This window comes from Gallinula chloropus (assembly GCF_964237585.1).
Source record: "Gallinula chloropus genome assembly, chromosome: 2".
NCBI lineage: Eukaryota > Metazoa > Chordata > Aves > Gruiformes > Rallidae > Gallinula > Gallinula chloropus.
Window position 1 is genome coordinate 3691167 of NC_140086.1, and position 20452 is coordinate 3711618.

At 41.8% G+C, this 20452-nt stretch overlaps 1 protein-coding gene across 2 annotated transcripts in view; it reads left to right on the top strand.

Annotated features, from left to right (window-relative positions):
• TSNARE1 (t-SNARE domain containing 1) overlaps positions 1-20452 on the top strand; it is a 533676-nt gene that overhangs the window by 239665 nt on the left and 273559 nt on the right. The window lies entirely within an intron of this gene.

Sequence of the window (20452 nt, forward strand, 5' to 3'; positions counted from 1 at the left end):
TCCTCTTCTCCAGACTAAATATCCCTAGCTCCCTCAGCTGTTCCTCATAGGATTTGCCCTCCATCCCCTTCACCAGCCTGGTTGCCCTTCTCTGGACTCATTCAAGGACCTCAATGTCCTTCTTATGGTGAGGAGCCCAGAACTGGACACAGTACTCAAGTTCCTAACAGCATGTGCCTGTATAGCCAAACAAAGCTTGATGTGAACCAAGGAACTCAGTAGAAATTCCCAGGGATAGCATTCAAATCTATATGAACACTTAAAAAGTGAGTTTGGAGTATGAATGTGATTATTTTGTCTCTCTGTATAATTAAGGAATTGTGCACCAGGACACAGTGGAATATTTTCAGCCTTCACAATTTGAAAGGGTTGTGGTGAAATTATTGAAAAGTATCCTAAGGAAACACAAGAAATGACTGAGTTCTAGGAGGAAAAAAAGGTATCTCTCAGTGAGCCGTGTAGCAAAGTCTGATCTGTTTATCAGAAATGAGGCTGAGAAGTGACTTGATTACAGAGAAAAACAGCTTCAAGGTAGAAAGGTAGTGGCAACTGAAGAACTCTGAAATCTAAAAGGAAGAGGGGCACTAGGAAGAGTTGATAAGAAGCTGACACCAGAAAAAATGCCATCAAATAAAAAAAAAACTACAAAAAACCTCCAAACCAATTAAAAATAGTCTTGAGTGTGCTTAACCAGGGAAACCAGCCACCGAAGCACTGCTATGCTACATTTGACTCCACTTGTGAAATGGAAGAGAGGTTGAGCAGGTGCTTGTGAGCTTGTGAAAAGCTTTTTCCAAGGAGATGTTCACAGAACAGAAGGAAATGCTCCAACCCTGCAAAGATGGGCAGGTGCTGGAGGTGAACGGGTCACCTTTCCCACCGGGAAGGATTTGCACATTTCAGCAGAGGTGTTTTCACCGAGCTGGTTGCACATAAATGCTCCTTAGTCAACCAAGAGAAACAGATGCTTCCATAGTTGTCTTTATTTGATTGGATCATTTTTATTCCCATTTGGGACTGTATCCAGGCAAATTTGGTCCTAGTGGACTCAACTAGATGCCTGTCCCTCACCTCTTACTTTCTGATCACCAACCAGATCACCAGTTGTGGTTTCCCACCTGAACTGAACTAAACTGGATGATGTGGAATGGTTCTTTATTTTTCTCCTAAGCTGCAAATTTTCTGTGGTGCCTCTTTGATTCTTCCTTTTAATAGCCACAAGGTGGGTCACGGAAAGCTATAATTAAAAGACAGAACACAAATTTCAAGGGGCTAAAGGAGAGACTATATACAGAGAGCACCTGGAAACGAGTTAAAAAAATTGTAACAAGGCCAGAAAGGCATATATGAGAGAACCCTGTCCCCCTTTGTTCTCAGACATCTTGGATTATAAATAGAAGATAATGGAATGCAACGTCCTGCAGGAACCGTGAATAATTAGATGGCTGATGTACAAGAGCAAGTGGAGGTCACACAGATAAACTAAAATAATGCTTCAATTTATCGTGGAAAAAATGACTTGGAAATGACTTTGGCTGACTTCTTGTTTTAATGGTAGGAAAACAAAATATATAAATCCTGAAAAGCAAAAGCTCAATTCAAGACACCAGTGCAAATCAAGAGTAATTCCATTAAAGCTAATGGAATTATGTCAGTGTAAGACCGGAGGTAAGTTCAGACCCAATTACATCTTGGTCCTAAAATGAGATTTCAATATTGTTTGCTAGTATTTGTATTGCAGTAAGAGCCCAAATAAGAGCATCATTTTGCTGTACTTTATGATGCTCCCAAGAACCTCCAGTCCAATAGTCAAGGTACACAAAACAAGAGAAAAGAAGCAGAAATTACTTCTGTGTATAACGGAGTGGGGAAGGGAGTCAGAGAAGAAGACAAAGTTATACAGAATACCTGGCTCATGAAAGCATTTAAAAAATTGTATTTTAAAAGGGAAAAGAAATGCTTTACTCTCTGTAGGAGTGTTGTGCACCTGACCAGTGATACCTTTGTGGTGTAAAGGTTGTCCTTGCAGTCAACAACAAACTACAAAACATCTTAAAAAAAACAGTATAGAAAAAAGCATCTGATATGAAAGTTGGATGTGTGGCTAGAAGAAAGCAGGTTTTGGTGCCCTGTGTTTTTTTGATGGTTACACAAAGAAGAGACTGACAGAAAATGCAGGGTACAAAAATATCTTTTTTAAGGTTATTTCCTCATGTGTTTAAAAATCTTTTTTGTCCCTCCAATCAACATTTGAAGGAATATTTATATCAGCTGGTACAATCCCAGTGTTAAATTTCATCTTGTCCTGCAGGTAAGGAATAGTTATTTTCTTTACCACAAGAAATTGATTTTGCTGCATAGGGAACATGGAAAAAGCCAACGTCTGTGAAAGATGTTTTATTATGTCCAGGGCTTTCTCCTGAACCCACAGTTTTATTACTTTTTATTATTATTGCTTAACATCTGTGTGGCTTCAGAGGGATGCTAAGATGTTCTTGTTTTTTAAAAAAGAACTGAAATCCCTTGAACTTCCCTTAACCATCCCATCTCCAAACAGATTTTCTTAAGAGTCCATGACTGCTGTTGCTGAACTGTTGGGGTCTCCTTAACAGAGCTTGTTGTCTGAACTCTGCTAAACCCTTTATAATCTCTAATTTACTGTCCTGGACAGTATCAGGCTGGTTGGGGTATAGTAAAAGAGTTGATCAGGACTGATATAATGATAAAATTATGGCCTTCCCTTAGCACTGTTTGACTGGTTTTTGATGGCTAATTCCAGCTACATAAAGGTGGCAACTCTTACAGCTTGGAATGAAGCCTAATGAGGAGGAATATTAGTTATAAGCTGAACAGATGAAATTTGGGCAAGTCTCAGCTTGCTGTGTCAGGTAATGGAGCTGGAATCATGAGCCAAGGGGAGTTGAAGACATGCTGCTTTTGATATTAAAAAGGGAGTTGATAAATTACTGGATTGTCTGTTTTAAAGATTGATTCTATTTTGGTCCGTGAGAGAGAGAGAGGAGGTGATTTGACCGGTAGATTAATTGATCATCTTCTTTTCAAGTAATTTTACTTGTTGTTTTTCAAGCCCTTTGCATTTGGATAGCTACCATGCCAACACCAAGAGTATTTAAAAGGCAGCTATCCTTGGGTTCCCTTCCAACCCATGCCATTCTATGATTCTATCCAGAGAGGGGAGGCAGAAAGGAAGAAGAATATTTCTGTAATCTTTCTCTCCATTAAGAAAAAAAATTCTTAAAATGACATAATGATTGGCTGAGGGAAATCTCCTTCCCTCTCAGGTTCCCTGCTACACATCCAGACATTTGACAAGTTGATTTTCTAACACTACTCAAAAGCTACTGCCATGCATTGCTGGTTTTATTTTCTGTTCTCAGGGATACAGCCCCAAAGACCTTTATTTATAGTTATCTCTGACATCTTTCAACCTCCAGAGTAATAAAGCAAACTTCCAAAGTGACACTAATTTAATACATTAATGGAAGAGATTGATACAGAGTAATCAAATTAATACATCTGATTCAGCAAGTTCCTGTTATGGATGTTTTTAGTGCAGATAAGATCCCTCACTGATATAAATTTTTTATCTTCTGTAAGAGATAGTGAAAGAGTCCCTTTCTTTAACTCTGTCTGTTAGGGGATGTGTTTTAGAACTAAAAATGCCTTCTAATAGAAGAGATGTTGTGTCAGAGAGGCACATCCAACCATTGTGTTGTGAGTGAGATGACACTGGCTGCATGAGGATCCTTTCAGCTGTTGACTAAGTACTCTCTTCTAAAGTCACCAAAGAAAAAGTGTCCTTATTGCTGTAGAGAAGAGGAGATACAGTATCATGCTGAGGCATCATTAGGATAAGACAGTTAGGGTTGTTCAGCTTGCAAAGAGAAGGCTCCAGGGGGACCTTATAGTGGCCTTCTGATATCTGTAAGGTGCTATAAGAAAGTTGGGGAAGAACTGTTCCCGAGGGCATGGAGCAATAGGAGGGAGAGGTAATGGTTTTAAACTAGAAAAAGGTAGATTTGGGTTGGCTATTAGGAAAAAAAAATCTTCAGTGGTAGATCACTGGAACATGCTGCCCAAGGTTGCCCAGAGAGGTAGTGGAGGCCTCATCCCTGGAATTATTCAAGGTCAGGCTTGATGAAGCTCTGAGCAACCTGACCTAGTAAAGATGTCCCTGCTTGCTGCAGGGAGGTTGGACTAGATGACCTTTAAAGGTCCCTTCCAACCTAACACGTTCTGTGATTCTGTGCAGCACATGTCTACAGATAGATGAGAAGCAGGTGATAAGGACCCATCTGCGTGACAAGTAGAAGCATAGATTATGAGGAACCTCTACAGCAGAAAATTATGTCTCAGAAAGGGTGTAAAATCTGACCAAATTTTGCTGAAATACGAATGAGATTGCCCGTGTCAACCAAATCCCAGTAACAGCAGGTTGTGAATGGCTGCAGCCACGTTCAGGACCACCATGGGCTTCTTTTCATACAGGACTGTAAGGTGATCATAAGGGCTTAAGTCTGGAAATACAGTTGATCTAGCAATGCAGAAGCCCATGGTATGATGGAACTAAAAATATCACTAATTTTCTTAGCTGTGACATAGCAATGACTTATTTTTATTTTTGTCATTAATACAGAAAATTAGCTAATCAGGAAACTGATTTATTTTATTTTTATTATTTTATTTGATTTTATTTGACTTTAAATTATGTAATTATTTAAGGTCTTTGCAAACATCTTGATAAATGCTGTTAACCGACCAGAGACAACCCTCAGAGAAGAAGCATCTGTTCAATGAACTGTGCAAATTTCATCAGGTTGCAAGAGTGTTGGTTGGAGTGATCTTCTGGATGTCATCTGGTCCAAGCTGAAGAGCAAGGGCAGCTCTGATCAGGCTTCTGGAGACCTTGTGTGGCAGAGACTTCAGTTAAGGAGAATGGTGGGGTTCATTAATATCTTATAATTTACCTATGCTGACTTCATGCCTTCATCTGGCTTATCTTCACATCTTCTCAACAACTTTGGGATAGGGGGAAGAGACCCAAGTGGATGTTCCAGCTACAAGACATGGAACAACTTGTGTGTTGGCACCAGATGAACTTTCTTTTGAGGGTTCTTTGTGCATGAAACTGTAAGCTTGGATACCAAGAGAGTTTTAAGAGCAGGGGATTTACCTTTCTCCTAGGTATTTCTAAACTTGTGGAAGGAATAGACAATAAGTTCCTACAGGCCACACTACATGTTTTGGTAACACAATCCTGGATGATAGGTGATTAGATGGTTTGCTTGGCTGTCACATACATTAGCAGTGATGAATCAGGATCTCATCTAGCATTTATGTATTGTACAATTGGTCAGAGTCCTGAAAATAGATACAAGAACTGCCACCCAGGATATCTGGGTGATCTGATGTCAGTGAAAGAATTGGCAGTTGATGATAATCAGACGTTCTCAGTCCCCAAAAAGCCAAGGGATTTAACGAATGTGGCAATACTGTCTTACAGCCAGTCCAGGATTAAAGGTGCAAGGACAGCAGACATACTTCTTTTCAGCATGGGAGAGTCTGTTTCCTAGTCTATTGGATTATCCTCACCCTTTAATTGTAATGGGTTTATTTAGACCAACTATTGGATTAAAAGCAGTCCAAGAGTTTTGAGTTGGCATCCTGGTGCTAACACACCTCACACCACCAGAGATTTGAGTTAACTGACAAAGTAGGAAGGAAAAATCTCTTTCTTCTCTTTATGAACCAAGCCAGCATCATTTACCCGAAATCTCATGTCTCTGAAGTTCTCCAGAAATCATTTCTGAGCTGAACAAATTGTTATGCCCATTTGGGAAAGAGAGAAAGAATATTTTTAAGATTTCTCCCTTTCTGGCATTTTAGTCTAACCCTGTTCTGATGTAAGATCCCTTTATTTTAAAAGGAAAGGGCAGTCACATGCCTCAGAAACACCTCTCCTCTGGTGCTTTGGGCCTTTAATGGAATTGCTGTTGGATCTATGTGCCTTTGGCACATGCGATAGCCTTTGGCAGCTATTGCATAAACCTAGCATGCTTATTATTTTTGCATGGAAGTCTGTTTTTAAGCAGTCTTCAAGGAAACACGTTTGGTCTGATTTGTCTGCTTTTATGATGCACTGGATTTCTGTTTTCCTTTCTTTTTGTGTCCCTACCTGCAGAAATGCAAGGTGATCTTCCCAACATGATTGCAAATATATAATTTCTTAGCTTAGTTACATTTACAATAGCTCACGTTGAAACAAGGCGATGAAGAATCAGTCCTGGGAATATTTTATTCTGCACATAAGCCTCAATTCAGGGAAGGGAGAAATGTTATTGATCTTTCATCAAGCAATTTTCTTCTTTCAAGTACCTGTGTTGGACTCCACAGTGGTTCTTAAGCTGAATCTATTTTTCCCCCAGAGAACAAATTTGCTATCAGCAGCAGAGGTTTCTGATAACAGGACTTACAGTTTTCCCATTTGAATGGATAGGAACAATTGCATATTTGCATTGTCCCTCATTGTAAACAGAGGGGGTTTTTATATCTGAGTTCATTATAGGCTTGGTCGGTTGCCTTACCTGAAACCATAGAATCATAGAATGGTCTGGGTTGGAAGGGACCCCAAGGATCATAGAGCTCCAACCCCCCTGCCACAGGCAGGGACACCAACCTCCAGGCCTGGAGCTACACAAGGGTGCCCAGGGCCACAGCCAACCTGGCCTTGAACACCTCCAGGGATGGGGAATCCACTACCTCTCTGGGCAGCCTGTTCCAGCCCCTTACCACTCTTTCTGTAAAAAACTTCCCCCTAATATCTAATCTAAACCTTCCCTCCTTTAGCTTTAGTCCATTCCCCCTTGTCCTGCCATTATCTGCTCATTTAAAAAGTTGAATCCCCTCCTGCTTATAAGCTCCCTTCAGGGACTGGAAGGCTGCAATGAGGTCCCCCCGCAACCTTCTCTTCTCCAGGCTGAACAAGCCCAGTTCCCTCAGCCTCTCTTTGTAGGGCAGGTGCTCCAGCCCTCTAATCATCCTTGTGGCCTCCTCTGAACCCTCTCCAACAGTTTTACATCTTTCTTGTATTGGGGCCCCAGATCTGGACACAGGACTCCAGCTGGGGCCTCCCGAGGGCAGAGTAGAGAGGGACAATCCCCTCCCTGTCCCTGCTGGCCATTCCTCTTCTGATGGAGCCCAGGATACAATTGGCCCTACAAGCTGCAAGAGCACATTGCTGGCTCATGTTAAGTTTCTCATCCACCACAATCCCCAAGTCCTTCTCAGCAGGGCCTGTTGATTTATAATGAACTTCCTCAGATCTTTCATTCTGTTTGTTTATCCTTCTGTTATATATGTTTGCCCCATTCTAATGAGGGAAGAATCTCTTTGAAGTTTAATTTTTTGGACCACCAGTGGTGCATTTTAATTGTTGCCCTCCCTTTGGAGGTACATGTCCTTCTGGCCACCGCCGGACGTTTTGTCACGGACCATGGATGGGGATCTGCACAATTCCTGTAATGGCAATGCCTTTTGGGTGCTTGTGCAAAATTTATTGCCCCACAAAATGGGGTCTTTCCTTCACATGGTTGCTCTTGCGAGTGTTTTATTGGCCAATAAAGTGCCTTGTGTTTTTGTAATCTAACTGCTAGGCTGCTTTATGATCTGATGTCAGTCGGAGGGTGGGAGGGAAGAGCGGCGTGCAGTACATTGGGAGTTATGCATTATTGTCACCTGAGAGTCTGAGGGATCTTTAAGTTGATGAAATGTGGGGCTGATGAGCAGAGGAGCCTCACCAGTAGCATTTGTTTTAAGATTTTTGTCTCATTTTTGGAAACTTAATCATTCCTAAAAAGAGACAGAGACATCTTTCTGCCTGCTAAATTAAAGTGTCACTAAAAAGGCGATGCAAGGCAGAGTGAGACATAAGTTGAATGGAAAGGACAATGAAGGAGATAGGAAGAAAACTATTTAGAGATCAAGAACTCTGTGTTTTGAGTGTATCTCACTCCGTGCAGGATAAATATATTAATTTCCCTTGCACTTCACAGCTTGCCCTTATGTTCAGAAAGTTGCCAAGGTGTCAGATTTAAAGAGGCATATGAAGTATATGGGATAGAGCAATAGGTGGTAAGTAGGCTGCTGAGATCCATTTCTCTTCCCTGCACAATTCCTTTTAGTCATCTCCCTGCTTTTTGAGACTGAAGTGCAATATGAAAACAAATAAAGTTACCACAAAAAATCCTTCTCTCAAGCAAATATATATTTAAAGCTGTTTTCTCCAATACATTATTTTCACTTTTTTTTCTTTTGTCTCTTACTCAAAAAGAACACCAAACCAACCCAAAACCCCACAGAAAATACAGATCTTGGCACAAGTGCCTCAAGGGAATGTGTTCAGAAAGCAGCAGCACTGTTATCAACTTCAACTTTTATGCTTTGCTTTGTACTTTCAAACATCTCTTTCCTCCAGCTGGCTTCACTATCCACTTACTACTCTACTCCAAAATTCCTTCTAGGAGAGGAAGAGGAGGAGGGGAGAGAAGAAACAAGACCAAGTTGTGCAGCACTTAACACTTCTGGGTTTGCTCTTGCAGGGGAGTTAATGGAGCTGGTCACCAGGGAGTCTGACAGCTACTTCTGCCTGAGGACTTGGCTATAGTTTGGGCATCCCATATCATAGGAACTGTGATCAGAGGACCAAAGTGAGAACACCTGCTATCTTGGTCTTGGGAGCTGGAGTCATACAGCTGGAGGGTGTGAGTGATCATGAAGATGCACACGTGTAAATGCATGGAGATTAATGGGGCAGGAGATCTCAGAGCTAGATCCTCAGGGATGTGTATGGGGTCACATTTTGGGAACATGTGGATTTGCAGTGGGGCACAGGAATTTAGGGAGGTGAATGCAGAGTAGAAGTATAGTAGTAAAGTGCTTGTGTTGTCTTTTGTTTGGTTGGAGGTTTTGTTGTTGTTTTAAGAATTAAAGAACATGGGGATTGTGTTTAGTTGTGGTGAAGTGTGTACTATTGGGGTCTGGAAATGGTAGGGAGAGAAAATTTAGTTCCTTCTCAGTAGGACATGTGGGATTGGTGGTTGACACCAGGGAGATGAGATGTGTGAAAATGGGGCAGGAGTTATAGGGTCTGTTTGTGGAATATAAGCATGTTTGAGCATAAAAGAACCATGTTAAGATCATGAGGTTTTGTGGACAGAAAGGTGTGTACTTGTGTACTGTGTGATGCATAAGAGGACCAGAAGATGCTTGTCTGTTTACCAGGATAGGGTCTCCTAGAACATGGACGCAATAGTTTAGCCATGTTTGAAGTACACTTGTCTGGGAAGAGGTCCTTAAGTCCCAGGTGGCTGAATCCAAAATCATCATGTCCCATTTGAATGGAGTTTCCAGATGGAAAAGAAAGAGATGTCAATAGAAACCAAGGTTGTGGGTTCCAAACACATCCATCTTGGGAGACAAAATCTATGCCACTGCCTCTGCCAGTCAGTGTGCTGAAGCAAATCAAATAGATTGGGAGTTTGCTGAATGTTTGGTTCCTTTGTGTGATACATAGTGGATTTTGCATCTGTCTTCAACATCTGTTGTAAATGCCTGTGCATTTGCATTGTCCAGACAGCTGAACTAATTGATATTTACAGTGCAACATTTTTATCTTCAATATGAAGGTTTATGAAGGCTTTCTTCAGTATCTGAAATGTGTATTTCTAACAAAACTGATGTCCCACTGGCTTTTGATGCTGTCTTTTTGAAATAGTGTCTTCACATTACCCATTAAGGAAATCAGCCTGTATTAAACTGTCCTCAAACAGATCTGTGAGCTTTATGGTGACATTCTGTAGAATCATAGAATGGTTTGTGTTGGGAGGGACCTTACAGATCATCTTGTTCCAATCCCCCTGCCATGGGCAAGGACACCTCCCACTAGACCAGGTTGCTGAAGACCCCATCCAATCTGGCCTTGAACGCTTCCAGGGAGTGAGCAACCACCACTGCCTTGGGGAACCTGTTCCAGTGCCTCACCACCCTTGTTGTGAAGAATTTCTTTCTAATATCCAATCTAAATCTGCCCCCTTCCAATTTAAAACCATTCCCCCTAACCTATCACTACATGCCCTTCTAAAAAGTCCCTTCCCAGCTTCCTTGTAGGTCCCCATCAGGTACTGCAAGGCCACTATAAGGTCTCCCCTGAGCCTTCTCTTCTTCAGGAGTGAGAAGCTGACATCCACAGCCTCCCTGGGCCAGTGTCTCACCACCCTCACAGTGAAAATTTTCTTCCTTATACCTAGTCCAAAACTACCCTTTTCATCATCTACCCTCTTCATTCCTTCATTTGTCATCTGGGACAGAGTGGGGGTCAGTGTAACTTCATCAGATGTGTTTCCTTTGCTGCTCTATTCCCTTCAGAAATCCATAGCACTTGACTCCTGCCATTGTTCAGCATGTAGCCTTTGTGTTTGTGCACCACTGCAATGCTTTCTGGATGTTTGTTGTTTCTTAAAGCTGAGCTACTTGGAAATGATAAACCACCTGCCTCTGAACTTTGGACTAGAGAAGAATTGTTTGGTCATTGCCTTTCTTTTTTGACTTTTTTTGCTAGTCAAAGGGTGGACATTCTTCATAGGTTTATGAGACAGCCAGTTAACTACACGTTGACGCTTTCAATGGTACAAGTGGTGCAATCACCACTAATGCATTTTCTTTCTCACCTAAATCCTGATTGAGGAACTGGGTTTAGCCATATCCCTTAATTCCCCTAATTTAAGTATACACATAGGAATGTTTGTGTTTTAATAGCACTAACTAGAAATACACAAGTAATAAGAACAAGCTGAACCATGTTTCAAGCTCTTTGTTTGCTGCTGATGTCTTGCACACTTCACAAGATGACAAAGCACCCTGCAGTCATTTCATTGAAATGGGTTACTTTTTCAATTAAAATTGCCTAGTTTTAAGCAAAGGGTTTTTTTTTTTTGGTTGGTTTGATTTTTCAATTAAAATTGCCTAGTTTTAAGCAAAGGGTTTTTTTTTTTTGGTTGGTTGGATTTTTTTGGTTTGATTTTGTAATGAAATGTGTTTTCTGGGGTGAAAAATCCCTTTTTTCATGTGTTTGCAAAAAAAATAGGTGGCAAAAAATACATAAAAAAACAAAAGCAACTTTTCACATCTGAATAAACCCTCAAAAGATCTGCATCTCTGTTCCCCAAAACTTTTCACAGTACGAGGTACAAAGTGCTGGCTCTTTTATTAATGACTGTTTCAGCACAGTTTCTCCAGGAGAGGTAAAGCAATCGATCACTCATTCACATCAGTAAAGTGCCCTTCATCTTTACTTTTCACAGTGCCATGCCGAGTATTAACCCACGTTAAATGCTAAAGCCAAGAGAGCGAGTGTGGGAAGGATAATAGACTAAATTAATCTACAGTGCAATTGATCACCTGTCCATTTCACAGAATAACAGAATTGTAGGGGTTGGAAGGGACCTCCAGAGATCATCAGATCCAACCCCCCTGCCAAAGCAGGGTCCCTAGGACATATCGTACAGATAGACATCCAGACGGGTCTTGAATATCTCCAGAGAAGGAGACTCCACACCCCCCTGGGCAGCCTGTCCCAGGGCTCTGTCACCCTTACAATGAAAAAGTTCTTCCACATTTTGATGTGGAACTTCCTATGCTCCAACTTGAGGCCATTTCCCCTTGTCCTGTCCCCACAGACCATTGAGAAGAGGCTGGCCATTTCCCCCCGTGAGATATTTATAAACATCAATAAGATCCCCTCTTAGCCTTCTTTTCTCAGAGTTAAACAGCCCCAGGTCACTCAGACTATCCTCGTAGGGGAGATACTCCAGTCCTTTAATCATCTTCTTAGCCCTCCTCTGGACTCTCTCCAGGAGATCCCTGTCTTTTTTGTACCAGGGAGCCCAGAACTGTACACATTTGTCCCTGTCTTTCCTACATGCATGTGTGTGTGTGCAGGAGATGTTCTTGCACACTTGTACACCCACACTTGCTAATCCAGTCTATCAGTTTTATCAGTTAGGATCATCACACAGAGTGGGGGTGTCTATTACTATATTGTTGATAACGTGGCAGCATGTCATGCTATCAAAAAAAACCTCACCATCCAGCAAGCACAGAAAACATGATGCAGTGTGAAGTGGTGCTCTTGACAGCACCTGAAACCCTAAAGCTGCTTAGGACTGTATAGACGTGGTGATGTAGCCACTGGAATTAACATTAACATACAACAGATAGGGCTGTGATCTCCTGCAGTGACCTGCAGAGCCTGTGCAAGTCCCTGGCTCAACTCCACACTCAGGAAGATTTTGCCATGGAGAGTTTTATGGCTGAGAAGTTCCTAATTAGGGAGACACGGTCGTCTTTTGTTTCTGGTTCTACTCTGAAATGCAGGAGTGTGCAGTTCTTGGCTGGGATAATTTTCTTCATAGTAGCTGATGTGGCGCTGTGTGTCGGATTTGTGCTGAAATCAGTGTTGATAAAATACAGGGATGTTGTAGTTCCTGCTGAGCAGTGCTTACACAGAGCCAAGGTCTTATCTGTTTCTCACCCCACTGCACCAGCGGGATGGCTTGGGTTGCACAAGGAGTTGGGAGGGAACATAGCCAGGACAGCTGACCAAAGGGATATTCCACACCCTATGGTGGAGGTTTAGGTTGGATATTCAGAAGAGGTTCACAGAATCGCAGAATGTAAGGAGTCAGAAGGGACCTCAAAGGATCATCCAGTTCAATCTCCCTTCCAGAGCAGGATCACCTAGACTAAAACACATAGGAATGAATGTACGTGGGTTTTGAATGTATCCAGAGAAGGAGACTTCACAACCTGTCTGGGTAGTCTGTTCCAGTGCTCCATCACCCTCACAGTGAAAAAGTTCCTTACATTCACTTGGAACTTCCTGTGCTTGAGCTTGCACCTGTAGCCCGTTGTCCTGTTGCTGGCTCTCACTGAGAAGAGCCTGGCTCCATCCTCCTGACTCTCACCCTTTACATATTTATAAACATTAATAAGGTCACATTAATATTATTAATTAACCATTAGTAATGTTCTTTACTGAGAGGGTGCTTGAGTACTGGAACAGGTTATCCTCTCTATTGGTTACAGCACCGAGCTGGATTGAGTTCAAAAAGCATGTGGATGATGCACTCAATCCCATGCTCTGACTTTGCTGGCCCTGTGTGGAGCCAGGAGTTTGACTAGTGATCCTTATGGGTCTCTTCCAACACAGGAGATTCTATGATACTATGTCATGCTCAGCTTATAGGGCTGTGGGAAGAAGGAAGAGGCTGACATTCAAAATTATTACATTTGTATTCCCAAGTTTCCGTACCGTGTCGTGGAGCCCTGCTTTCCTGGGGATGGCTGAACACCTGCCTGCCCATGGGAAGTAGTGAATGAATTCCTGGTTTGCTTTGCTTATATGCACAGCTTGCTTTATCTGTTGAACTGTGTTTATCTCAGCCCATTATTTCTTTAAGTTTTACCCTTCTGATTCTCTCCCCTATCCTGCCATGGGGGATTGAACGAGTGGCTGCGTGAGGCTTAATTCCCAGCTGAGGTTAAACAAAGACAAGGAACTAATTCCTGCTGAAGTATAAATTAATAGAAAATGTATTTAAGCAGAAACATAAATTATTTTGTGGGTTTTTTGTTGTTGTGATTTGATATACTGTTTATTGCATTTTGTGTCTGTAGCTTTCAGACTGTGTTCTGCAAGAAGCCAGTTAAAAGAGGAAGTTTGCGTATATTGGAGTCCACATAGGCAGTGTTTCCAGAAAGATTTATGAGTTAAAAGTGTAACACATTAAAGAATCACAGGGTTGGAAAAGACCATTAAGAGCATCGAGTCCAACCACTCCTGTCCTATGCTAAACCATATCCCTCATCTACCCGTCTGTTAAACACATCCAGGGAGTGTGAGTCAAGCCCCTCCCTGGGCAGCCTGTTCCATGCCCTGACAACACTGTCAGTATTTTTTTTCCTAACATCTAATCTGACCCTGCCCTGGTGCAGCTTTGTGCCATTTCCCCTTGTCCTATCTCCTGTCACCTGGCTGAAGAGACCATCCCCAACCTCTCTACAACCTCCCTTCAGGTAGCTGTAGGTAGTGATGAGGTCAACCTCATCCATCTCTTTGCAAATTTCAGAAAAGGAGGACAGTTTCTATTACTCTTTTGTGGCATATAAAACATTTTCTGTGTTTGTGGACTACTTGCAGGACCCTGTAGTTCTTTCTCCCTATCTCTCCCTGCAAGTTGACTGGCTACATTAACTCCTGCTACTGAGTCCTGAATGCAGCAACCCTGAGCCTTAAGTGGGCATAATGCTTCTGGAAAACCCGGATAGACAGCTCTAATCCAAACCCCAGGAAAGACCAGCAGTAAATTACTGGGAGAAAGGCATGTTAGCAAATATGTGTAGATTGTATGTCCCTTAGATGCTTTCTGGTGTTGTTACAGACACCTTTAGACTATGCTACTGAGAATTGCTGCAGGGATACGTCCCAGTAACCTTTCTGTGACAGATGTTAAGTCGTGGTCCACTCGTTAATGCAGAAATGGGAAAGGCACAACAGAATTAGAAAGCACAAGGCAAAGCAATCAGAATAGTCCTGGTTTGATGCCATTTATCTTATGGCGCTAAAAGGATTATCGGGGCAATGTTGGAAACGCTGGGGAGTGTTAAGAGCTCAAGGAGGGCAGCTGAGGTCCTCAGGCTGAAAAGGGAGGGACGTGCTTCAGCCTTCCTGAAGGGACCATACAAACAGAATTGGAATCAACTTTTTAAAAGGGTAGATAATGGCAGGACAAGGGGGAATGGATTCAAGCTGAAGGAAGGAAGGTTTAAATTAGATATTAGGTGGAATTTTTTTACAGAGAGAGGGGTGAGGTGCTGGAACAGGTTGCCCAGAGAGTTGGTAGATGCCCCATACCTGGAGGTGATCAAGGCCAGGTTGGATGTGGTCCTGGGCAACCTTGTGCAGATCCAGGCCTGGACATTGGTGGCCCTGCCTGTGGCAGGGGGGTTGGAGCTCTGTAGTCCTTTGGGTCCTTCCCAAACCATGCCATTCTATGATTCTATGCTGTTTTTTTTTTCTCAGAAATGTAGGGCAAGAAGGTGATCTGCATCTGGACATCCTAAGTTGCAAGAATGGTTAAAAAGTAGTAAGCAGTTTATCAGCATCTGAAGGAAAAAAAAAGAACAAAATACTATTATGATAGTAGGCACCAGGGTTCATCAAAATGAATTTATGGTGAATTAAATTAATTTCTGTCTCTGATAAGCTAAGAGGCTTACTGGATAATGAGAGGGAGGGAGGTGTAATACAGCTCAGTGCTAGCAGGGCGTTTACAAAGGATCCAAGAGGTTCTTTTATTAGGAAATAAAGTGATTTTTCTTTTAAATTAAAACTTACTTGGGAACAGTACGGGTGGGGGAAGGAGAAATAGCTTGATAGATGACTGATGGCTGAGACACTGTTAAGCCACTTCCTGTGGGGTCCTGTTTTGAGTGGTCTCTGAGTTGGCAGTAGGGACTTGACGGAGTCTGAGGCAGTGCTGAACTAATCAGTAGGTGATGCAGGGTTAAGAGGGGGTCTTTTATACTGTCCTGGATATCATTTAGTTAAAATACACAGAATTTTTGGTAGAAGGTCAATAGCTGCTTGCAAAGACCTGTCAAATTCTGTAGGAGAGCAAATATGCTCCTCACTTCAGTAATAACTGCTGTTTCATTTATCATTTATTTCATGAAGAAATCAAGAAGAAAAAAAAAAGAAAAAGGAAAAAAAGGCAGAAAATTTTGCTAGGGTTTGTATTGTTATGTATTGCCCCAGTTGCATTACTGTGGTAAAATTTGTGAAGATTGCTCTCTGACTAAAATTCCTATGTTTTAATCCAGAACCACTGAACAATTTAGCTGCTAGCCTTTAGCCACGTTCGTCTCTAGAGATGACGTAGCACCGGTGCCAGGTTGATTTGAAACACTTCCCCTTCTCTTCCCACACAACCACAGACCATCCCCTAAGCTCCTGAAAGAAAAATAGGGCCACATCTCCTCATACTTTCAGGTGACAGGCAAATTGGAAATCTATGATGGCTTTTATTAGAGAATGTTGTGTGGCTTGAAACTTGGGAGTAGCAGTCTATTTTTCTCTTGACTTTTACACTGCTGGATGATTTACACCTATGCAAAGTGGTTTGCTGACAGACCAGAATTAGAGCTCTTATTTTGCTCTGTTGTGAGTGATCCCTCAACATGACAATCCTAAAGGAGAAAGGGGGGAAAAAAAAAGAGTTGTGAATGTTAGTTTGGAGCCAAAACTAGTAGATTTAGCCTTTCTTCCTCTGATGATTGTAACAGTAAGGACACTTTTGGGGCTAGGTGAAACAACCTTTCTTCCTAGCTCTTCGTCTTGCTTCTTTGTTTATGTCTGTAGGAAATAGTTATAGATGAGATATGCCCACTGCAATCATCCCTCCCTGAGGAAGGAGAGTCAGCAGCCATTGTGGATGGGAAACGGACCTGTTTATAGCCATTAAATTAGAGCAGTCTCATATAACACAAGTTTCCATCCTGTAGATAAGTGTTTGCTAAAACAGCTGTTGAACACATCAGCCTGGATCAACTCTTTCTGGAAATATCCTTAACTGGCTTGTAGGGTCATCCTAGCTGTGTAGGAGACACTGAGAAGTGGTGGGCTGCCACTGAAAGATGGACGTCTCTGCAGACCCTCTGGAGGTACCCCACTCCACAGACCGTGAAGGATCTCCCTTGGCTTTGTCTGAAGTCAAGTACCTTGATTAGGTGAAGGAAGGGGAATAAGAGCCTCAGGGACTACATACCACTTGCTACTCCATGGCTGTGCCTGTGGCCAGTGCATATGGTTTTATATACCCATATTTATAGTATGCTGAGGTCTAACATCAGCTCCCACTGACATCAGTGCTTTACAAAGTCCAGCTCTAAGGCAAGGAAGAGATTGGCTAAAGTCTTATGCCTTGAACAATTTCCTTGCACATGCTTGATGCATCCTTGCATATGTTATGTTTCCAACAACAGTGGAATATATGTAAATGAAGATCCTCAACCTACTTCTGCTTAAGCCACAGATCATGCAGCTCAGTGCTCTGCTCAGTGCACTCTAATTCTTATTTCATATATAGAATATCAAAGAGCTTAAGTGTGCACCCAAGAACCGACCTGGCATAGCTGATCTTAGGGGTTTTTGTACAAAAACCTTCCTTTTTGTACAAGAAAAGTGGAGTGAGTGTTAGGCATTAGACCTGTTGTGCAAAAGGCAAATATATGGTTTAAGTTATGCTACACTACCTGGCTTAACTGTAGCCAAACCTACTTGACCATCCATCTCCTAAATACCTAAACCTGCTCCATTGCTATACAGTTGCACTGTGACAAAGGAGATACAAAAATCTAATGAACCTTAAGCCAGTACAGTAAAGGTATCCTTGATCTGTACCTGAAAAACTTATTATTGTTCTTATATTAGGGATCAGAGGAAAGTAAAATAAGCCATATCCGGTATTATATATGGAAATGCCTGTCCTTTCTCCTGCTGGAACTAGAAAACAAAGCTCTTTGGGATTACTGAGTGGCAAGAGGCACAGCGAGGCAGAGAGGAGTCTTTCCCTTGTCAGTCTTTGCTGTTGCATTTGGGGTTTTGATTACTTTTTGTTGACTTGGCCATTCATCAAGTGTCTCAAAGAAACGGTGCAAACAGTAGTTAAGCTCCTTCATTCTGTCCCTGCGGAGAAGGGAAGCAGCCGCCACCGCATCTGCATCTTCTCTCTGCTCATTTTGAAACTGGATAAATAAATTAGAGATACGATCGTTCAAAGAACAAACTGTAAGCAGCTGCTGGCTGGGGATTATGGATTCGGAGGACTGTACTTCTCCTGTAAAGAAAACAGCAGCCATAGGAAACTTTGGGAGCAGTGTGGCATCTATTGTATTATTTAGGGCATTGTCTTTGCAATCTTTGTGCATACAGAAATGCACAGCAAGAGATGTTATTCTCCTTAAGAGAAGCTCTTTTTTTGTGTTGTTTTTACTCCTGGGGTGCTTATTTTCAGATAAGTCTTTTACAGCGTTTGTATTTTAGGTTGTCGCTATCTCCCCAGACTGAGTATTTAACTTACTATTGTGTGGAAGACTTTTTCAGAAACAAATTTTATTCATCAGAGACACCCCTTTAATTAACTTCCACACTTCCATAGGGAGAGGAATATAAAGAAAGCTAGTAGTAGTAGTAGTAATAATAATAATAATAATAATAATAATAATAATAATGACATATCTTGTTACCATTACACATTAAAAATAAAATGCTATGGGGAGTGGAGTTTCAAGGCCTCTTTTTTAATGAAGATCTTAATAGCATTTAATGTAAATTAAATATAATCACTGCCTCGTTCCTGAGCATATCTCTGCGGCTGAAGAATAGGAAGTTAATTGGGCTGACAACATAGTAGGAAGTGCCAAATTCAAGTACCAGCATGTTGGTTAGAGTGCATTTTGAATTAAGAGGTGGAAAGCAGAACTTTTAAAATTATTTTCTGTACTCCCAGTTATTTCACAGCAGTTCAGTGTGAAGTTTGTGTGTGGCGTGGATTGGTTACGTAAGGTGTCTTAACGCAAAATTTGCATTAGAATGCAAATGATGGAGGCTTATATTTAACTTTACAGACTGGGAAGGATCAAATGCGTGTGCCTAACAAGCCATTTTACTTTGGGGATGGGAAATTGCTGGTATGTAAATCCCTGACTCATTCTGTGGGCAGATAATTTAATGAGTTTTGCAAAGTGACTGGACATCAACTCCAGCGCCTTGCATTGCATTAAGCAGAATTAGTTGTGGAATTCTTGAAACTGCTGCTTATGAAATTTGTGCTCTTGGTGGCAAGATCTACTCGATTAAAAGCTTGGTGGTCAGGCTAACTGTGTACTCCTCAAAGCAGTCGACATGACAGAATTCAACTCCTAGCTCCCTCTCTTGGGATGAGAGTGTGGAATGCCTGTCTGCGGTAGATATGACCTCTTCCAATCTCAGATTACAAGTGATTTAGTCAGCTGGTGCAGTGGGTCTTGGGATCATAAATAAATGAAGTGCATTTGATGAATGGATATAGAAATTGTATCTTATTTTAACTCAGAATAATTAGTTATCAGATCCTGTCCTGTCTTTGTGTGAGATCGTTTCTCATTCCTGTGTAGTGCCAAAGGAGTCCATGCCTTCTCTGTGCCTGGTACAACCCTTAATGTACCTTACTGCTGTGAGGCTAAGAGATGTTCATGTTGTGCTTCCATTTGTATACAGCCCTGGTAGGTACAATGTGTACTTTTATCATAGACAGCTTTCCCACCTGAACTGTCTTCACAGAGATCTTACTTCAGTGGATAAAACCTGCAAAAATTTACCTTGGGGATGAATATTACACTTCATGATGCCAATGTCCATCTAGCCTGAGCAGATGGAAATGACATTCAGTGGAGTGCTTGCTTAAAGGTCTCGATTTATTTGTTGTTAGTTTGCAGTTTTGGGTCTGGCTTGTTTCTCAAAGGAGGGGCTGAAAGAATTGATGTAAGCATTGAAAGAATTGGGGTCCATGAACGCTGTCAAAGAGCAGGAAGGAGCCGAAGCATCAGGACCGCTGTGGGTCTTCTGGACAGAGGGGGCATAAGGAGTCATCTTAACATTTTTTAATAACAAAAATTTCCATTCACTCCACATCCCACCCACCTTGAAATTAGAGCACTGGCGAATGTGTCTTTTCAATGCAACCATGGCTCGGAAGTGTCCTCTAAGGGAGAGAAAATGATCATTTTCTCCAGGTCTTTCTTGAGTTTTTGACTGAAACATTGTGGAAAGCCACTACTTTCTAACTAAAAAAAGATGTGAAGTACCCCCTGGGGAAACTTAGAGGCTGAAAATACCCTGTTGACCTTATAAAGCTTGAGATCTACTGGATTGAGCAAATAAATACCTTTGGGCTCTTTCTCCTACTTTGTGTGGTCCTGAACAGCGAAGCCACCACACAGTGCCTCCAATAAATAATGGTACTGGAATTTGGGGTGTAAACAAGAGGGACAGCCATGACTGGAGAGGGGACAGGTTTGGCTCCCTACCTGTTTTTGTGCTCATAAACCAGCACTGCACCTTCGTGTTAACAGTGCTTTCATGTACAAACAATGTCATAAGCAGGTTGATGTTCATGGTAAGTAAATTCCCATTCCATTTCTGTCTCTTCCAATTTCTCTTCTGAATACAAAAGTTTCCTGAGCAACCCATCAGGTAACTTCCCAGTCCCACCTCTTTTAGCTATACAACTCTTCTTTTGACAGTTTTAGTTGAAATGCCAACAGTCTGTGATGGCCT